The following is a 20,274-nucleotide window of genomic DNA, read 5'->3' as shown; positions in this document are numbered from 1 at the left end:
CCCCACTCTTGTTTGTTGGCCTGTCTCCACAGTTTATGTTGTTAGAGGTATATCCCATTACCATCTGTGATGCTGTTTGCCAAAATAGGACATGAAGTCCTGCTCACAGTGAATGAAATGGGCCAACACCCACAATATGTTGCTAGTTATAGGAGTGTGTTTCCAAGCAATTGGCTATGGGAGTGTTACCGCAGCTGTTCCACATGCAATCAGCTAGTGGGGGACTGCAATTCATGTGCAGGCCATCAGCTGATCATGAGCATCACTTAAAAAACACAAGCTGCTGCCTAAGCAAAGCAGGTGTACTTCTCCACATCCACCAAAGAGGAAGTGAGAGAGACAGAGACAAAGTAAGACAGGGAGGGGGTAGGAGAGTAAAAGCTAAGCGTGTTTGTGTCACACACTTACCAGTATGGGGTTTCAAACCCCTGCCTGACTATGTATTGCTATTCCATTTCTGTGCAGTTATTGCATGCACCACAGAGCTTACATGTTGGGGAGCTGTCCAAAGGTATATTTGACGGTGAGTGACATCAGCAACAGTGATAACAGAGGGATAAGGTAGGTGTTGTACATGTGTCTGTCCACAAGAACAGGTGTCAAGTATGACACAGCCACACTCTCTCAGGGCCTCACACACATTATCACAGTTGGCAGGGTCAGGATTAGAATTCCTAACTAACTAGTTTGCCACACTACAGTAATACGCAGTTATCACATGCATCAGAGAGGTTATCACTCTGATATATTGGCAAAGGGTATGTCAAGGTGTCTGACATCAGAAGGCATGCTTCAGTAGTCCAATGGGAGGTGTAGTGAGTGTAAATGGAATCCAAATCATTATACTCCACACAAATACACACACACACACACACACACACACATACACACACAGACACACACACACACACACACACGCACACACGCACACACGCACACACACACACACACACACATACACACACAGACACAGGTTTACCAGTACTGACATGCATGGATGCATTGTTTCACAGGTGTGTAGTGGTTGACTGTGCCAGAAGGATGTACAAGGTTAGGTAAAGGGTATACTTTGACATCAGGCCACATGACAATGGTCTGCAGTGTGGCTCAGAGGTGTAGTCTCTAGATTTGCCCAAACAGGTGAGTATTGTATTCACCATCCACTCATCTGGGTTACTATTGTGGGTGGCCAGTGCTGTGTAATGCTTGCCATGTATGTGTTTTATATTCCATAACATGGACAGTGTCTGGGATGTGCACACGTCCCACATAAATGTTCTGTGACATATGGATGTGTACCTGGAGTGTCTGGGGCATGTTTTGTAGACAGATTGTTATCATTTTATGTGCCATTTCTGACATCATGTGGTGAGAACTGGCAATGGAAACCAGGTTGACCCTGCACCTACATTGACAGCATGATACAGGTATTCACTGGTGTCAGTGGCATCTGTCCATACAGGGCATGAGTATAAGGCATGGTATTTCCTTTGTGTGTTACATATACTGATTCTACAGTTGTTGCAGGCATCCAGTGGGGAACATAGTAAAGGACCACTGTATGCAATGATTTGCCTATTGTAGGGATGGGACAGGGTGCCATGTCCTCTGTAGTCCACTGCAATCACACCATGGTTACTATCTGTGGGCAATATCCAGAGAACTACCAACATAGTGGTTGTTGCCTAGCCAAGGGTGTTTGTGCATGAGACATGGGTGGAGAGTGTTCTTTGCATAATAGACATGGGTGGAGAGTATTCTCTGGGTACTACAAGGGTTGCCTATATTGCTCCTCAATCCATGATGTCACATGTAGGGTTATGGGCTGTCTACACCAGCCTCTCTGCTGTTTGACATCTGTTGGCCTTTTAAGGTGGACATTGTGACATATAATAGGCCCACTATATAAGAAATGTTCAAATCCCGCACAACAATGAGTCTTGATATTACACACTCACAGCTACCTCCACACAGGATACTAATGACAAACACAGAATCTCACTGTTGCCATGTCTGGGATTAGAACTCCTACTTATCTAGTACATCACAGTACAGCATGATGCAGTTATAACACTCACCACGGAGCTTACTGGGCTACTTCTTACCCAATGGTGTATTTCAAAGTGAATGACATCAGCAGGCTTGCCAAAGTAGGGCAATGGAAATTGAAGTGACTGTGAATGGTCTCAAAAGCATTGATCCATACACAGACAAACAATCACACACACACAAAGTTTTGCAGTTGCTATGTTTGAGATTAGAACTCCTACCTAACTAGTACATCACACTACAGCATGATGCAGTTATAGCACATGCCACAAAGTTTACTGTGCTACTCCATCCCCAAAGGTGTATTTCAAAGTGAATGATATCAGTAGGCTTGCCAAGATAGGGCATTGGAAAGTGTAGCTCATAGGTTCATAAGTTCATAGGTTGGCACTAGGCTATTGGCCCTAGGACCTATACAAGCCCAGGCATGACAATTCCCTGGCTATTTCTTCCCACAATATTTACTTCCCTGGAACCCTGTCTAGCAGGGAGACTGACGTGATCCCCAGAGTGAATTTCCTATCTCCCATCCAATTATCAAGGTTCTTTTTGAAGAGGGCCAAAGAGGCACTCTGCTTGACATGTATGGGCAGTCTATTCCAGAGTCTGGGGAGTCTCTGGGTCAGGAAACCATCCCTCAAGCATGTTTTGTTCATTGTGATGACAAGATTTCAATCCCAGGAGCTTGTGGCTCTGAGGGATTGGGATTTATTTAAGTGTAGCATGTCCAACAGCTCTGAGTTTGACATGTCATTTTATGTTAAGCAGAGATTGCCTCTGAGTAGATATGTGACAGAGTATAGCTGGATGATATTCAGATGGTCAGCATAGGGCATCTTGTTTAGGCCTGTGATTCTTTTAGTGAGGTATTTTTGCAGCCTTTCTAGTTGTTGCAGATGTCTTGAGAGGTACATACCAAACAGGGCATTGTATTCTATACTGGGTCTACTGAGAGACGACTACAGTGGGACAATGGCCTCCTTTTTTCTGGATGAAAAGCCCTTATTATCCAAGTGCAACTAACTCTGGGCAATACCGCAATCTAGGTTGTAGCTTGCTACAGACCCCCCACCATGCCCCAGGATTCCCACTCCTCATTTCATGATACACTGGAAAATATTAGAATGCAACCCAACAGCCTAATAATGGGTGATTTCAACTACCCCACCATTAACTGGGAAAACTACTCATGTGCCAACTTTTTCGCTCAATGTTTTCTGGAATTCAAAAATTCCAACGCCTTGGATCAACTTATTTACACCCCCACCAGGGGCAGCAATATCCTAGACCTGGTCATTACCAACATGGGTGACCAGTGTTCCACACCAGAGGTCAATTCCTCATTGGTCAGATCTGACCACAAGCTAATCACCCTAGACATACACATCCCGTCCCCACCTCCCATTAGGAAAACCACCGTAAATAACTTCTCCAAAGCCAACTTCACACTTCTTAAGACAGAAGTGGCAAACTTCTTGACACTCATGCAGATGGACGATAGAGGTACGACTGCTGAATCCTACACAAATGCACTTTACAAGCACTTACACGAGTGCATGGATTGTGCTATCCCTAACAGAACCAAGATGCTATCCTCCAAAAAAAGGAAGCCAGTCTGGTGGCCCTCTGCCATAAACAAACTCTACAACAGAAGAAAGAAACTGTTGCAAAAAAAAGTAAAATCCCATGACTGGAGGAGCTCCCTGGTCAGCCTCAGTAAGAAGCTGAGATCCCTGATAAAATCCTCCAAAGCTAATTACGAAAACAAAATTGCCACTACTGTAAAGACAACCACAAAGCATTCTATAGCTATGTCAAGAATCTGAATGGCAACACTCAGATCTGCTCTGAGTTACAGTACAATGACACTAAATATACAGAACTAACTGATATTGCCAACATTCTGGCAGATAGGTTCAGTGCTAACTTTACCCCCCCTCTCACACCCTAGACAGCCCATCTCTATACCGGAAGAATGCAAAGTTCCTGTAATCATGGCTGCACAGGTGAAAAACATGCTCACCAAAGCCAGGAACACAGCATCCATGGGACCTGACAATATCCCAGGCTGCATTCTACACAAACTACAGAATGAACTGGCACCCCACCTAAGTACCATGTTCAATCATAGCATCACTTTAGGCTTTGTGCCCACTGAATTGAGCATTGTGATGGTTATCCCACTCCACAAAGGGGGAGCCATGATGGACTCCGGGAACTATCGTCCCATTAGCTTGACAAGCCTGGTCTGCAAGGCCATGGAACGTATCATCATGGAACTCATAAATAAAGACATTGGTAATCTCCAAATTCTGGACTCCACAAAGTTCGGGTCTGTAAAAGGCAGATCATGTCTCCTAAACCTGATAGACTTTTTTGAAGCAGTCACCAAAGCCATAGATGAAGGTAAGGTGGTTCACATAGCCTATCTAGATCCCACCAAGGCTTTCAAGACCATTCCCCACTCTGGAATTATAGATAAACTCACTAAACTAAGTATAAATCCCTATGTCACAAGATGGGTTGCCAACTGTCTCACGGACAGAACCCACACTGTGAAAGTAGCAGACTCCAAATCCGACTTCAGACCAGTGACATGTGGAGTACCACAGGGTTCAGTCCTGGGTCCTCTCCTGTTTGGTATCTACTTCTCTGACACAGAAGGTCTTTGGCTAATGAAGTTTGCAGATTACTGCAAACTGGGAGCCATAATTGAAACTCCTAATGATGTGGACATCCTACAAAAGGGCCTCACTGAGACAGATGCCTGGTGTCAAAGCCATGGTCTGAAGCTCAATGCCAAAAAGTGCATTGTCATCTCCTTTGGTAAAAACTCTGTACCCATGAAGTACCACATAGGTGGTAGTCTATTTAACATGAAAAGTGTGATAAGAGACCTTGGGACACAGGTGGACAGTAGTCTTTCCTTTGATAAGTGCATCGCCATAGTGGTCAGGAAATCCTTCTATGTGGCATATCTCATCACAAAAGGTTTCTCATCCAGAAAAATTGAGGTCATTGTTCCCCTCTACTCATCACTCATTAGACCCATTATAGAGTACAGTGCCCCTTTTGGTATGTACCTCAAAAGACAGTTACAACAATTGGAGAGGCCACAGAAATACCTCACAAAGAGGATTACTGGCCTCAAACAGATGCCCTATGCAGACCATCTCAAAAAACTCCAGCTTTACTCCATTGCATATCGCCTACTCAGAGGCGATCTCTGCCTAACATACAAAGCTATGTCAAGCCCAGAGCTGTTGGACATGCTCCACTTAAAGAAATCCCAATCCCTCTGAGCTACACACTGTAAGGACCTAAACCTTGTTACCACAATAAACAGAACATGCTGGAGGGATAGATTCCTGTCCCAGAGACTTCCCATACTCTGGAACAGACTACTTATCTATGTCAAACAGAGCTCCTCATTAGCACTCTTCAAGAAAAATCTTGATGATTGGATGGGAAATAGGACATTCACCCCGAGCATCACTTCTGTGGCTCTGCTCGACAGGGGCACAGGAAAATAATTTTCTTGAGTGGTGAAAGTCAGGGTACCTTTTTGGCTAGGCTTATATAGGCCCTAGGGCCAATAGCCTAGTACCTACCTATGAACCTATGAACCTTAGTGATGAGGTGTGCCACATAGGTGGATTTCCTGACTGTTGTAGCGATGTGGTTATCAAAGGTGAGACCACTGTCCACCTGTGTCCCTAAGTCTCTTATCACACTTTTGGTGTTTAGTGTACTGCCATCTATGTGGTACTTCATGGGTACATGTCCCTTCCCTAAGTGGATAACTATACATTTCTTGGCATTGAGCTTGAGGCCATGGCTCTGTCACCAGGCATCTCTTTTTGTAAGGCCCACTTGTAGAATATCCACATCATTTGGGGATTCAATATTGGCTCCCGGTTTGCAGTCATCTGTGACCTTTGTTAGCCAGAGTTCCTTAGTGTTGGCCTGTACTTCAGAGCAGTAGATGCCAACAAGAGTGGTTCCAGGACTGAACCCTGAGGTACTCCAAATGTCACTTGTCTGGGGCTGGATTTGGAGTCACCTACTTTTACAGTGTGGGTTCTGTCAGTACGGCACTTGGAAACCCATTGGGTAATGTAGGGATTAATGGCCAGCTTAGTATGTTTATATATGATTCCAGACTGGGGGATGGTGTTGAAGGCCTTGGCAAGGTCCAGATAGGCTGTCTGAACCATCTTACCCTTGTCCACAGCTCTGGAGACTGATTTGAAGATGTCAATCAAGTTCAGGAGACATGATCAGCCCTTCACAAATCCAACCTGGATGGGGTCCAGTGGCAGGTTGACAATGTCTTTGTTTATAAGTTCCATGATAATACCTTCCATGGCCTTGCAGATCAGGCTCGTCATACTGTTAAGGCGGTAGTTCCCAGGATCCAAGGTGGATCCCCCCCTTTTGGACTGGGATAACTGTAGCTGTGCACCACTCAGTAGGCATGAAGCCAAGGTGTGGCTATGATTAGACATGGCACATAGGTGAGGTGCCAGTTAATTTTGTAGTTCACATAGTACACAGCCTGGGATGTTGTCTGATCCTATGGATGCTGTTTTCTTAGCTCTGGAGAGTGTATTTTACCTGTTTGGCCATTATTACCAGAATCTGGCAATCTTTTGGTATTGAGATGGGCTCTTTAGGGGGTGGGAGGGGATGCAGTTGGCACTGAATCGATCTGCTAGGATATTGGCAATATCCTTGGGATCAGTATATTTAATGCCATCCTGTTGTAGCTCAGAGCAGATCTGAGCATTGCCATTTAGATTCTTGACATAGCTATGGAACGGCTTGCAGTTGTCTTTGGAATCTTTGGCTATATTATGTTCATAACTAGCTTTGGAGGATTTTATGAGGGACCTCAGCTTCTTCCTGAGGCTGTTAAGGGAGTATTTTGCATCCTGGGAATTTCCTCTTTTCTGCAACAGTTTCTTCCTTTATTTGTAAAGTTTGTTTATGGCAGAAGACCACCACATTGGCTTAATTTTCTTGGTAAGGACATTTTGGTTCTATTTGGGATGGCATGATTTATGCATGAGTGGATGTGCTCATACAGTGCCTTAGTATAAGATTCAGCTGTCAACATTTCAGTTCCCGTCTGCATGGGTGTCATGATGTTTGTCACGTCTGACATGTGTAGCATGAAGTTGGCTTTGGAGACATATTTTACGGAGGTTTCCTTACTGGGGTGTGGGGGAGGGATGTGGATTTTAAGGGTGATTAGCTTATGGGCAGACCTGACCACCAATGGGGTGACCTTAGGTGTGGAGCATTGATTTCCCATGTTGGTAATGACCAGGTCTAGGATACTGGAGCCACTGGTGGGACTATGGGTTACTTGATCCAGGGCATTGGGAATTATGACTTCCAAGAACTGTTGGGCACACTTGTTGGTACACAAGTACTTTTCCCAGTTAATGGCAGGGTAGTTGAAGTCACCCAGTATTAGGGTGTTTGGTTGTATCATAATATTTTCCAGTATGTTTAGAAAGGTGTAGTGGGAATCTTGGGGCATGGAGGGGAATCTGTATCAAGCTATACAATTAGGATTGCAGTCTTACCTAGTGTTAGTTGCACCAGGAAAATTTCAGATGCATTGTGTTGGGCAATTAGCCTGGTGGTGTGAATATCCTTGGTGAATACAAACACTCCTCCACCTTTAGTGTTTTGGTCCTGGTTTGGTGGCTGACAGGTGTGTGAAGAGCTGTACTTGGTATTGCAGGGGTCCCCTCTGGTGCTTTGGATCAGGTCTCTGTTACTGCACAGATATCAATGTTCTCCATTTTTAGGAGTGCCAAGTGACTGTGAATGGCCACAAAAGCTTTGATCCCTACACACACACAGCCAAACACATACACCCAGAGTTTCACAGTTGCCATGTCGGGGATTAGAACCCCTATCGAATTAGTACACCACGCTACAGCTTTATGCAGTTATAGCATGTGCCACAGAGCTTAGCAGGCTATTCATTCCCCAAAGGTATATTTCAAAGTGAGTGACATCAGCAAGCCTGCCAAAGTAGGGCAATGGAAATTGTAGTGACTGTGAATGACCTCAAAAGCATTGATTGCTACAGACAAACAAACACACACACAAAGTTTTACAGCTGCCATGTCTGGGATTAGAACTCCTTCCTAACTAGTACATCACATTACAGCATTACACAGTTATAGGACCGCCATGGAGCTTACTGGGCTACTTCTTCCCCAAAGATGTATTTCAAAGTGAATGACATCAGCAGCCCTGCCAAAGTAGGGCAGTGGCATTTGTAGTGACTGTGAATTGCCTCAAAGGCATTGATCGCTACACAGACAAACATACACAAAGTTTTACAATTGCCATGTCTGGGATTAGAGCTTCTACCTAACCTAGTGCATCACACTACAGCATTATGCAATTATAGGACGCATCATGGAGCTTACTGGGCTAGTCCTTCCCCAAAGGTGTTTTTCAAAGTGAATGACATCAGCAGCCCTGCCAAAGCAGGGAAATGGAAATGGTAGTGACTGTGAATGGCCTCAAAAGCATTGATACTTACACAGGCAAACACACACAAAGTTTTACAGTTGCCATGTCTTGGATTACAATGCCTATTAAACTAGTACATCACACTACAGCATTACATAGTTATAGAATGTGCCACAGAGCTTACTGGGCTACTCCTTCCCCAAAGGTGTATTTCAAGGTGAATGACAGCAGACTTGCTAAAATAGGGCAATGGGGAGTGTAGTGATTGTGAATGGCCACAAAAGCATTGATCCCTACACAAACACACACACACACACACACACACACACACACACACACACACACACACACACACACACACACACACACACACACACACACACAAAACCAACCACACAATCTCATAGTCATCATGTCTGGGATTAGAACACCTACCTAACTAGTACATCACACTATAGTATTATGCAATTATAGCACACACTACAGCGCATATATGGATACTCCTTCACCAAAGGTGTATTTCAAGGTGAATTACATCAGCAGGCTTGCAAAAAGTATGGCAATGGGGAGTGCAGTGGGTGTACATGGGCCATAAGCCATTCATCTGGAAGCAAACACACAGGTTTAAATTTAACAGGTATGTGTATAGAACTGCTAGATAAATAATGACTTGTACAGTCATGTTACAAGTTATCACAAGCACCGCAGACACTATAGTGCTTAGGGATACCAGAGGCAAATGTCTACAGTGATTGACATTTGCACATCATGTGGTTTTGGCCAATTGGATCTGTGCTGGATGGGACAGGTCTCATGATGGGAGGCTCTCTGTCACTGTCTGTCACTCTCTTCCACACATCTATGTATCTGTAAGTCTGGCACATTATAGTGTGCTGTCCTTGGATATATGTGTGTATTCCTACCTAATGTGTGCACAAAGCATGACTGGTGTGCAATGTGGAGTGTGTGCACAAACATCTGTGACTGTCTGATATGTATAGTCCACTGTTGTTGCCAGACATGGACTTCATTTTAAGTGTGGGAGCATGCCCAGTATGACCTTCTGTATTGAATGTGTGAATCCATTCTAGGTCGGTTGTTCTCCAGTGCAGGCTTTTGTGTTCTACACCTACAGTTAGCAACCTGTTTCTGCAGGATATCTGTAGATTGCTTGACAATATGGGGTCAAACTAGACAAAGGATAGTAGGTTACTGTAGGTAATTGTGTCTGTGCTGCTTCTGCTACATGGTTTTGGTGTTAGTAGAGATATTCAGACATATGTACTGTTTTACACTGTGATGTTTTATGTAATCAACTACTGTCAGGTATACATATTTGCTTGCAGTAATTTCCTGGGGAACACAGGGTTAATGAAGCTGTGTCCAGTATTGTGGTCTGCAGCCTACATATTCTTGCAAAATCATGCCATTCTGGATGGGGAGCTGCAGACACTTGCTGATGGGTCTGTGTAAATGGTTGAGCACCTTGGTACAGTGGTGGCTGAGGATCCCATGTTTGTACATCCATCGACATGACAGTATGGCCATATCCTGTGCTATATCCATACAGAAGTGGGGGTCATATTCTACTCATTCCCAACATCAGGGATTTGACCTGTGATGTACTTGTGGCTGATGGTGGGGTGAGCTTTGTGCATATGTGCTATGGAAACTACTTGCAGCTGACTCACAGATATACGTGGGGAATTCCACTTATGCTGGCTTGTGCAGGGACATCAGCAGTTTCTCAATACTTCATACCTGTGACCTTTGTGGTCTGCCAGTAATAGGCCAGATGACATTGGTATTCCATACGGCAAACCCAACTAATGTGCTGCTAACCTGTATATACAGTTTCAAAGGTGTGTCCATTTGACAGTAGCATTTTATATACAGTCTGACTAGGGTACTTCCACCTGTGTACTATTTTTTATGTCTGGGCCCACATTTGTGCTATGTCCATCTTTCAGATTATGACAGATATTACATCCAAACAATTACTATGGCTTACTGCTGGAATGTTTCTTGCTGGGATGCATTGTGTTTGGCACTGCAGTTGTGAGAACTTGGCCCTGTCATCGACAGTACTGGCCAACGGCCACCAGGACAAAACCCACCATGCCTATATGCTGACTAATCTCACACAATATACAACACACACCAACCTAACACACACAGCCCTGCATATTGTACACATGTTACAATCTATCCTGCTACTTTGGCCAGCTAAGATAATCTGTGCTCCACTGTTATTATACCTACACATACATGTTACTATATTTCTACATAGGATTGTGGAGGGGAACACCTGACAACTGTACATATTTGCTATGACTGTACTGGTATTTCAGGTACTCCATTTCATTTTGTATTCTGACCTAACATGCAGACACGAGGCATATCAGTGTACTACAGTTTTTATGTTTTATTGACCTACATTTCAGTTTCAGACTTCTTACCCTTCAGAACTAACATCTCACTGCCTGACCTGTTGTAGTCTGTCTGTGTAGGTCTGTGGGGGGGGGCTGTTCTCCATAGCCATCAACCAGAGGCCTTAGCACAGCCTTTATTTGTGTTTGTCTACACCTGTCCTGCTGGCTGAGGCTGTTGTTGGGTAAGTGAGCCTCACTGACTGGCATGTGTGTGTCCTATTGACACACATTTGGCTCACCACATTTCCTGCAGTGGGTTTTGTCACCCTGTCTTGTACTGGCTACTATGGTGACACCAGTATTTGTTACTGATTTCATGCTGCCAATATAGGTATCTACTATCTGCTGGCATCCCATTCAGCCACCCAATTCCCTTGCATGCTCACATCCATACCATAGATACAAGTAACAAAACATACTACTCCATTCAGCAATTGATAGGGAGAGTGACTTACCTTGAGGCTGTGCCAGTATTGAGGATGGTGCTGTAGGGCTGACTATGTTGGATATACATAGTACACTCCTTATACATGGTTAAGCACAGGTAGTGTCATGTTTGGCATCCCTTTTACTATATGTGCGAGTCAGAGAGAGGTGTCATTCCCTGGGTTCCTACCATGTCAGTGTATGTGCTATGCATTGCCTCTTTGCCAAGGCCTGGGCATACAGGTCACGCCTCCTTCTACCTACTGGACCAGGCTCAGGTTGTTCCTCCTCTGAGTCACTCGGTGCCTGTGCAGATCTTGGCAATGGTGGGGGGCTGTGTGGCCTTCCCTGTGCTGTTCCTGCTGCAGCTGTTTCTGCAGGATCATATTGTGCAGCATGGAACATACAATGACAATTTTGGTACATGTAGCTGGTGAGTACTGCAAGGCTCCACCGGATATGTCCAGGCACCGGAACTGTGACTTGAACATCCCAAACACACCCTCTATTATGATTCTGGTCTGTGTGTGTGCCTCATTATGGAGTTTTGTTTGGGTGTCTGTGCATTTCTGATGGGTGTCATCAGCCATGGCTCCAGTGGGTAACCAGCATCCCCCACTAGGTAGCCATATGGGATGTCCTCAATGGCAAATCTCTGGTACAGCTGGGTCATATGCCAGATGTGGGAGTTGTGATAGCTTCCAGGGCAGCCAGCACACATATTCATTATAATACCCTGGGCATCACACACAACCTGGCAGTTGATGGAGGGGAAGCCCTTGCAGTGTATGTAGACCCTACTCCACTCGGCAGGTGGTGCTTTGATGTGTATGTGCATGCAGTCTTTAGCACTCACTACCTCAGGGTATTCTGTTATTCAGTGGAAGATACTCATATTGCTGGTCAATGCCTCACAGGTGTTGAGGAATTATATGTGCTCACTGGCATGTGCTGACATGGCATCCAGGAACTGGTGGAGTACCCTGGATGCTGATGTCTGTGAGATCCCCATGAGATATCCAGTTGAGTTTTGGAAGGTACCTGTGGCTAGTATTCTTAGGCCTTCATATACCTTGGTATCCACTGGGATGGGTTCCCCTCTGTTGGTTCTGTATGTGACGCATGGATGGCACAGCTCAACAATTGGCTGTAGGAGGTCCCTGTCCACCCTATAGTGCTCCACTATCTTCAGCTCATGTAGCCCCTGGTAGGTTACCCTGGGTCTGTACACTCTTCTCCTTCTCCTCACTGTGGGTTGGTCATTAGCATTCCCATCCTCACCACCCTTAGCCTCTTCCACATGTTGATTTATGAGAGCAAATGCAGCCCCTATCATCTTGTTGCTTTAGTTAGCTAAAAGTTCCCCATTTATGTACACTGGTGATGTATAACTTGTGGGAAAAAACAGAGGCAAAGGTGTTTGCATAGTTTATAGTAGTGTGCTGGGCTGGGCTGGACTGCTGCCTGTGTAATTAGCTGATTCTGATACATTTCACCTGCCAGCTATGCTAGTTCTCCTTGATTACCTTCCTACTGCTGTTTTCCCTTTCCATTGCCTTCCTGTTTAAGTCCCAAGGTGTGCCGCACAAACACAGTGCTCAGATGTGCATGGAGCTGTTATTTCCTGTTTTTTTTTTTTCGTTTTAAGACATGGTGCGCGGTGTGCACACCCATTTAGGCAATATAAAGAGTGCTTAACAGCTTCAGACACACACCCTTGCTTAGCTCTGCTAAGCTAAGGCAATCCCAAGCCACAGGGCTCCAGTAAGCTTACAGTACACCTGGCACACCCCTCTATGATGTCAGTTAGCTCTTGGGCTTGCACCATGGTCTTCCTGCACCTACGTGGTTTGGTGCAGGCTAGCCATGAGGGGAAATCTGAGATTCAGTATCATTCTCCTCATTTGCATAAGATTGCCTACTAATGCCTAGTTACAAGTCTCAAACTGAGCCTTCCCCCTTACCAACCACCATTCACTGGCCTTGTTGTCTTCTGTCTGCCATTGACTTTAATGGCAAAATTGTGATTTTGCAGGGAAAGCTTTTTTTCAGGGTTTTTCTGTTTTTTCCGGACGATCCCATTTGTGCACTGCTTCCCTAAGCTTAAATGGCTGAAATCAGCCCAAAAAAAATAAAAGTTTTTTATTTTCCAACTGTTTTCCATGCCAATGGCCATATATTTGGCCATTGCCATGCTTTACATGTTATATACACCCTTTATTTGGATCTGCCATGGCTCCATTTTGTAGTTTGCAGAAATGTACTCAGTTACTAACCGAGTACATTTTTGCAGGTTACACTAGTACTGCACATATGGCTGCCACCTTCCTGGATAGCAAATTCACCTCATTTTCATGGTTTTCATTTGCAAATTGGGGAATTTGCATACAGGAGCTATGTCCATGCAGGAACCATGGAACTCATAAACAAAGACATTAGTAACCTCCAAACTTTGGACCCCATCCAGTTCGGGTTTGTGAAAGGCAGATCATGCCTTATGAACCTGATTGACTTCTTTGAGGCAGTCACCAAAGCCTTAAGGTAAGGTGATTTGCACAGCCTATCTTGACCTTGCCAAGGCTTTTGATACCATTCCCCATTCTGGAATTATAGCTAAATTCACTAAACTAGGTATAAATTCCTGCGTCACAAGATGGGTTGCCAAATGGCTCACTCACAGAACCCAGACTGTAAAAGCTGCAGACTACAAATCTGACTTCAAACCAGTGACAAGTGGGGTACCACAGGGTTCAGTCCTGGGACCTCTCCTGTTTGGTATGTACTTCTCTGAAGTACAGGCTAACACAGAAGGACTCTGGCTAATGAAGTTCGCAGATGACTGCGAACTAGGAGCCATAGTCGAGTCTCCAAATGATGTGGACATCCTACAAAAGGGCCTCACTGAGACATATGCCTGGTTATCAGAGCCATGGCCTCAAGCTCAGTGCAAAAAGTGCATTGTTATCCCCTTTGGTAAAAACTCTGTACCTATGAACTACCACATAAACGGCAGTCTACTTAATGACAAATGTGTGAGAAGAGACCTTGGGACTCAGGTGGGTAGTAGTCTCTCCTTTGATAATCACATCGCCACAGTAGTCAGGAAATCCTTCTATGTGGCATACCTCATAAGAAAAGGGTTCTCATCAAGGAAAAAAGAGGTCATTATTCCCCTCTACTCGGCACTCATTAGACCCATTATAGAGTACAACGCCCCTTTTGGAATGTACCTCACAAGACATCTGTAGCAGCTGGAAAGGCCACAGAAGTATCTCACAAAGAGGATTACTGGCCTCAAACAGATACTCTACATTGACTGTCTCAAAAAACTCCAGCTTTACTCTGTAGCATACCACCTACTCTGAGGAGATCGCTGCCTAACACATAAAGCTATGTTAAACCCAGAGCTGTTGGACATGCTACACCTAAAGAAGTCCCAATCCCTCCCAGCTACATGCTCTAGGGACCTAAACCTTGTCACCACAATAAACAGGACATTCTAGAGGGATAGGTTCATTTCCCAGAGACTTTCTATACTCTGGTACAAGTTACCCATCAATATCAAGCAAAGTTCCTCATTAGCACTCTTCAAGAAAAATCTTGATGAATGGATGGGAAATAGGAAATACACCCCAGGGAATCACTTATGTGGCTCTGCTTGAAAGGGGCACAAGAAACTTTCTTGGGTGGCGTAAGCCAGGGAACCTTTTTGGCTAGGCTTAATTAGGCCCTTGGGCCAATAGCCTAGTACCTACGTATGAACCTATGAACCTATATATATGCATATCTATATACATATATATATATATATATATATATATATATATATATATATATATATATGTGTGTGTGTGTGTGTGTGTGTGTGTGTGTGTGTGTGTGTATGTGTGTGTGTGTGTGTGTGTGTGTGTGTGTATATATATATATATATATATATATATATATATATATATATATATATATATATATATATATATATATATATGGATCCCCTACAGAAGAACGACAGCTGAAAAGACTGAAACCCACATAACCGACACCACATGGTCGACAATCAAAATGCTGATAATGGGGAAACAGTATGTGTCTGTAGTGAGGAATGGAAAGATTTCCATTCCTGCACTGTAGTGTGATCTCGGAGTTGGTATATTAAAGTTATGGGGATGTGGGGGGCAGAGCCCCCCTGCTATCACAAAAATGGAAAATTTATTTTCCGTTTTTGTGCAGTAATTACATTGTCAGTGTTTAGATTGTCGACCATGTGGTGTCGGCTATGTGGGTGTCAGTGTTTTATGCTGTTGTTCTTGTGTAGGTGATATATATATATATATATATATATATATATATATATATATATATATATATATATAGATAGATAGATATCTATGGGTCTACTTCATATTGCTGACATTTCAAAATGCCGACAACCATATGGCCGAAAGTTTGAAACACCAACAACCTGAAATAGTAGTACAAACTATTAAAAACAGTGTTGGGTGGGGGGGGCAACCCCCCCTGCAGACCCCACTACTTACATATTCTCACTCCAAGATCGCACTACAGTGCAGGATAGGGGAATTTCCCAGTTCCGCACTGTAGGGAGATATCCGATATCATTTGTCGGCCTTTCAAAGGTTCGGTCATATGGTGTCGGCCATATGGGTGTTGAACATTTGAAATTTCAATCAAATGAAGGGGTCCATATATATACATGTATATATATATATATATATATATATATATATATATATATATATATATGGTTTACAGTCAAAAGGTCGACGTTGACATATCCGACAGCCACCTCCTCAACCATTGTAGGAGCAACAGTCAGAATTTCAACGTTCATGCATATGTCCATTTAGAAGGACATACACAGGGCAGGGATTCACAGCATTGATGTGAATAGGGGATTTAGAAACTATGGTCAACTGAACATGTCTAGCAGTCTGATAACTCACTGGCTTGTTATCAGGTGTGATGTCAGTAAATAATGATATACTGTGCATATGCACCTCTTACTGCATGGCATTTGGACAAAGGGTGAAAGACTTGGGGGACAGAGGCACAATCACAGGGCCAATATTGACATATTGCTGTGATAAACAGAAAATTCCTGGTGTAACAGGGTTTGTTGTGACATATCTCTTCTGAAGGATATGAAGTCAGTAACTCACATGGATGTCACCATGTGCTGACTGCAATCATTAGAGTATACTACTGCATTTCTAAAGATAGGAAATGTGTGAGTAACACACCACATGTAAGACTCCAAACTTTGACCAGTCTGCAGATAGCCCTACAGGCGAGAGTTTCTCAACCACATAACACTGTCATGCCTGACTTTAAATCATGTAGAATAGCCATATCCACACAAACCCTGTTAAAGCAACATTACTTCAAATGTAGAACAGCAGTACTTACATTCTGTCACCATGTCTGGAACATCCCCCTTCTGTTTGTTGGCCTGTCTCCACAGTGTATGTTCTAAGAGGTATTTCCAACCACCCTCTGTGATGATGTTTGTTAGACACCCACATGAAGTCCTGCTCACAGTGAATACCCACATGAAGTGCTTAGTTATAGGAGTGTGTTTCCATGCAATTGGCTGAAGGAATGATACCATAGCTGTTCCACATGGAATTAGCAAATGGGAGATTGCAATTCGTGCACACGCCATCAGCTGATCATGAGCATTACTTACAAAACTCAAACTGCTGCCTATACAAAACAGATATACTTTTCCACATCCTCCAGAGAGGGAAAGAGAGAAAGAGAGAGAAAAAGAGAGGGAGAGAGAGAGACAGAGACAAAGTAAGAAAGGAAGGGACTAAGAGAGTAAGAGCCAAGCATGTTTGTGTATGATCCGTGGGTGGAGAGTGGTATCTGGGTATTATAACAGTTGCCTATATTGTTTACTAATCCATACTTTCACATAGTAATTGCACATGGTTGTACATGTTTATGGCTGAGGATTGTCTACAACAACCTCTACAGTGTTTGGAAACTGTTGGCCTTGTAATGTGGACATTGGGATATATAGGTCATCAATATAATGATGTAGCAAAATCCACAGTGCAATGGATGCTGTCATTACACAAATACCCCAACACCCACACAGGATACTCACAACGCCCACACAAACACACACTTACCAGTACTGAGTTTCAAACCCCTACCTGAGTATGTACTGCTATTACAATGTTACACAGTTATTGCACGTGCCACAGAGCTTACATATTGGAGAGCTGTCCAAAGGTAACTTTCAAGGTGAGTAACATCAGCAACTGTGCTAAAGGAGGGGTAAGGTAAGTGTAGTAAGTGTGAATGTCCACAAAATCAGGTGTCCACAAAGGCACACACACACTCTCTCAGGGAAACACACACATTGTCACAGTTAGCAGAATTAGAACTAGAACTCCTCCCTAACTAATTTGCTACACTACAGTAGTATACAGTTATTGCAAGCGCCACAGAGCTTATATAGCTGAAACATGGCCAAAGGGTTATTTCAAGGTGAATGACATCAGCAGGCATGCTAAAGTAGGGAAATGGGAGGTGTAGTGAGTGTGAATGGCTTCAAAATCATTAATCTCCACACACAACACACACACACACACACACACACACACACACACACACACACACACACACACACACACACACACACACACACACACACTTACCAGTACAAAGATGCATAGGTTCATTACTTCACAGGTGTAGAGTAAGTAAAAGGGCCTGAAGGCTGTACAAGGCTAGGCAAAGGGAATACCTTGGCATCAGGCCACATGACAATAGTCTACAGTGTGGCTCAGGGGTGTAGTTCCTGGAGTAGTACCCAGAGGTAGGTATTGTATTCACCATCCACTCATCTGAGTTACTATTGTGGGTGGCCAGTGATGTGCACTGCTTCCCATGTATTTGATCTATATTCCATAACATGGACAATGTCTGGGTTGTGCACATGTCCCACACACGTTCTCTCTGAGGCATGTTGTGTGGACAGATCATTATCTTCTGATATAGCATTCCTGACCTCATTTGGTGAGACCTGGCAATGGAACTGAGGTCATGCTTGCCCTTACATTGACAGCATGATACAAGTATTCAGTGGAGTCAGTGGTGTCCATCCATACAGGGCATGCGTATAAGGCATGGTATTCCCTTTGTGGGTTACATTTTCAGACTCTATAATTGTTGCAGGCATCCAGTGGGGAACATAGCAAAAGGGCCACTGTAAGCATTTATTTGCCTACTGCAGGGATTTAACAGGGTGCCATGTCCTTTTACGTGCTGGATAATACACAGTCAGGAGATGTAACACATCACAGTACTTTCTGATGTCATTTCTGATGTCAGTGGCACTGTTGTGGTCAACGGACATGTAATCCACTGCAATCACATTGTGGTTAATATCTGTGAGGCAATATGCAGGGAACTACCAGTATAGTAGCTATTGCCTAGCCAAGTGTGTTTGTGTATGAGACATGTTTGGAGAGTGTTCAATGAGTAATAGAAGGGTTGCCTATATTGTGCACCAATCCATAATGTCACATGTAGGGCTATGGATCACCTACACCAGCCTCTCTGGTGTTTGACATCTGTTGTCCTTGTAAGGTGGACATTGAGAAATGTACTAGGTCCTCATCATAATAATTTAGCAAAACCTGTCCCACAATGGATCCTGTTATTACACAATTACAACAACCTCCACACAGGATACTGATGATATACACACACCCACAAACTTGCCAGTACTGAGATTCAAACACCTACCTATCTATGTATTGCTACTATAGTGTACCACATTTATCACACACTCCATGGAGCTTTTAGGAAGGATATTGTCCTGAGGTACTTCTAAGGTGAGGAACATCCCCAGCCCTTGTAAATACTGGCATTGTGTGATGTAGTGAGTGAAAGATCCCAAAATTAATTTTACCCTAAACACACATTTATATTTGCCAGGGGTGAGATTTAAACCTCTATCTAGCAATCTTTACGGACCATTATGGTTATGCATTCACCACATGTACCACTGCCCTGACATGGTTTAGGGGTGGCAACAGGTAGTTCTAAGGTGGATGATATCTGCAGGACTGCTAAAGTCAGGCTCTGAGATGTGTACTGGGTGTAAATGGGGCCAAAATCTTTGAGGTACACACATAAACAGTTGCCACAAATGAGATTCAAACCCACACATGAGTAGTTACTGCTGCTACATTGTTCTGTATTTATGGCACACATCATGGAGCTTATATGTTAAAGAGTTCTCCACATGTATCTTTGAAGATGACTAACATCAGCAGCAGTGCTAAAGGAGGTGTAAGGGGACAGTTGTAAGAGTGAATGTCCATAATATCAGGTATTATCAAATACATGCACACTCTCTCACACAAACACACACAGTTTCATGGTTGCCATGTCTAGGATTAGAATTCCTACCTAACTAGTATGTTACACTACAGCATTACACAGTTATCACTAGCGCCATGGAGCTTATGGGGCTGGCCCTTATCCAACGGGTTTTTTCAAGGTGACTGACATCAGAAGACTTGATAAAGTAGGGCAATGACAGGTGTAGTGACTGTGAATGGCCTCAAAATCATTCATTTCCATACACACACACACACACACACACACACACACACACACACACACACACACACACACACACACACACACACACACACAGTTTCCATGTCAGGGATTAGAACTACTATTTAACTAATATGTTACACTATAGCATTACACAGTTATCACAAGTGCCACTGAGCTTATGAAATTAGCCTTTCTCTAAAGGGTTATTTCAAGGGGCCTGACATCAGCAGGCTTGCTAAAGTAGGGTAACGGGATGTGTAGT

The sequence above is a fragment of the Protopterus annectens genome, chromosome 5.part0 (assembly GCF_019279795.1).
Source record: "Protopterus annectens isolate FY-2018-M chromosome 5.part0, PAN1.0, whole genome shotgun sequence".
NCBI classification, from domain to species: Eukaryota; Metazoa; Chordata; order Ceratodontiformes; family Protopteridae; genus Protopterus; species Protopterus annectens.
This window is presented reverse-complemented; position numbering follows the sequence as displayed.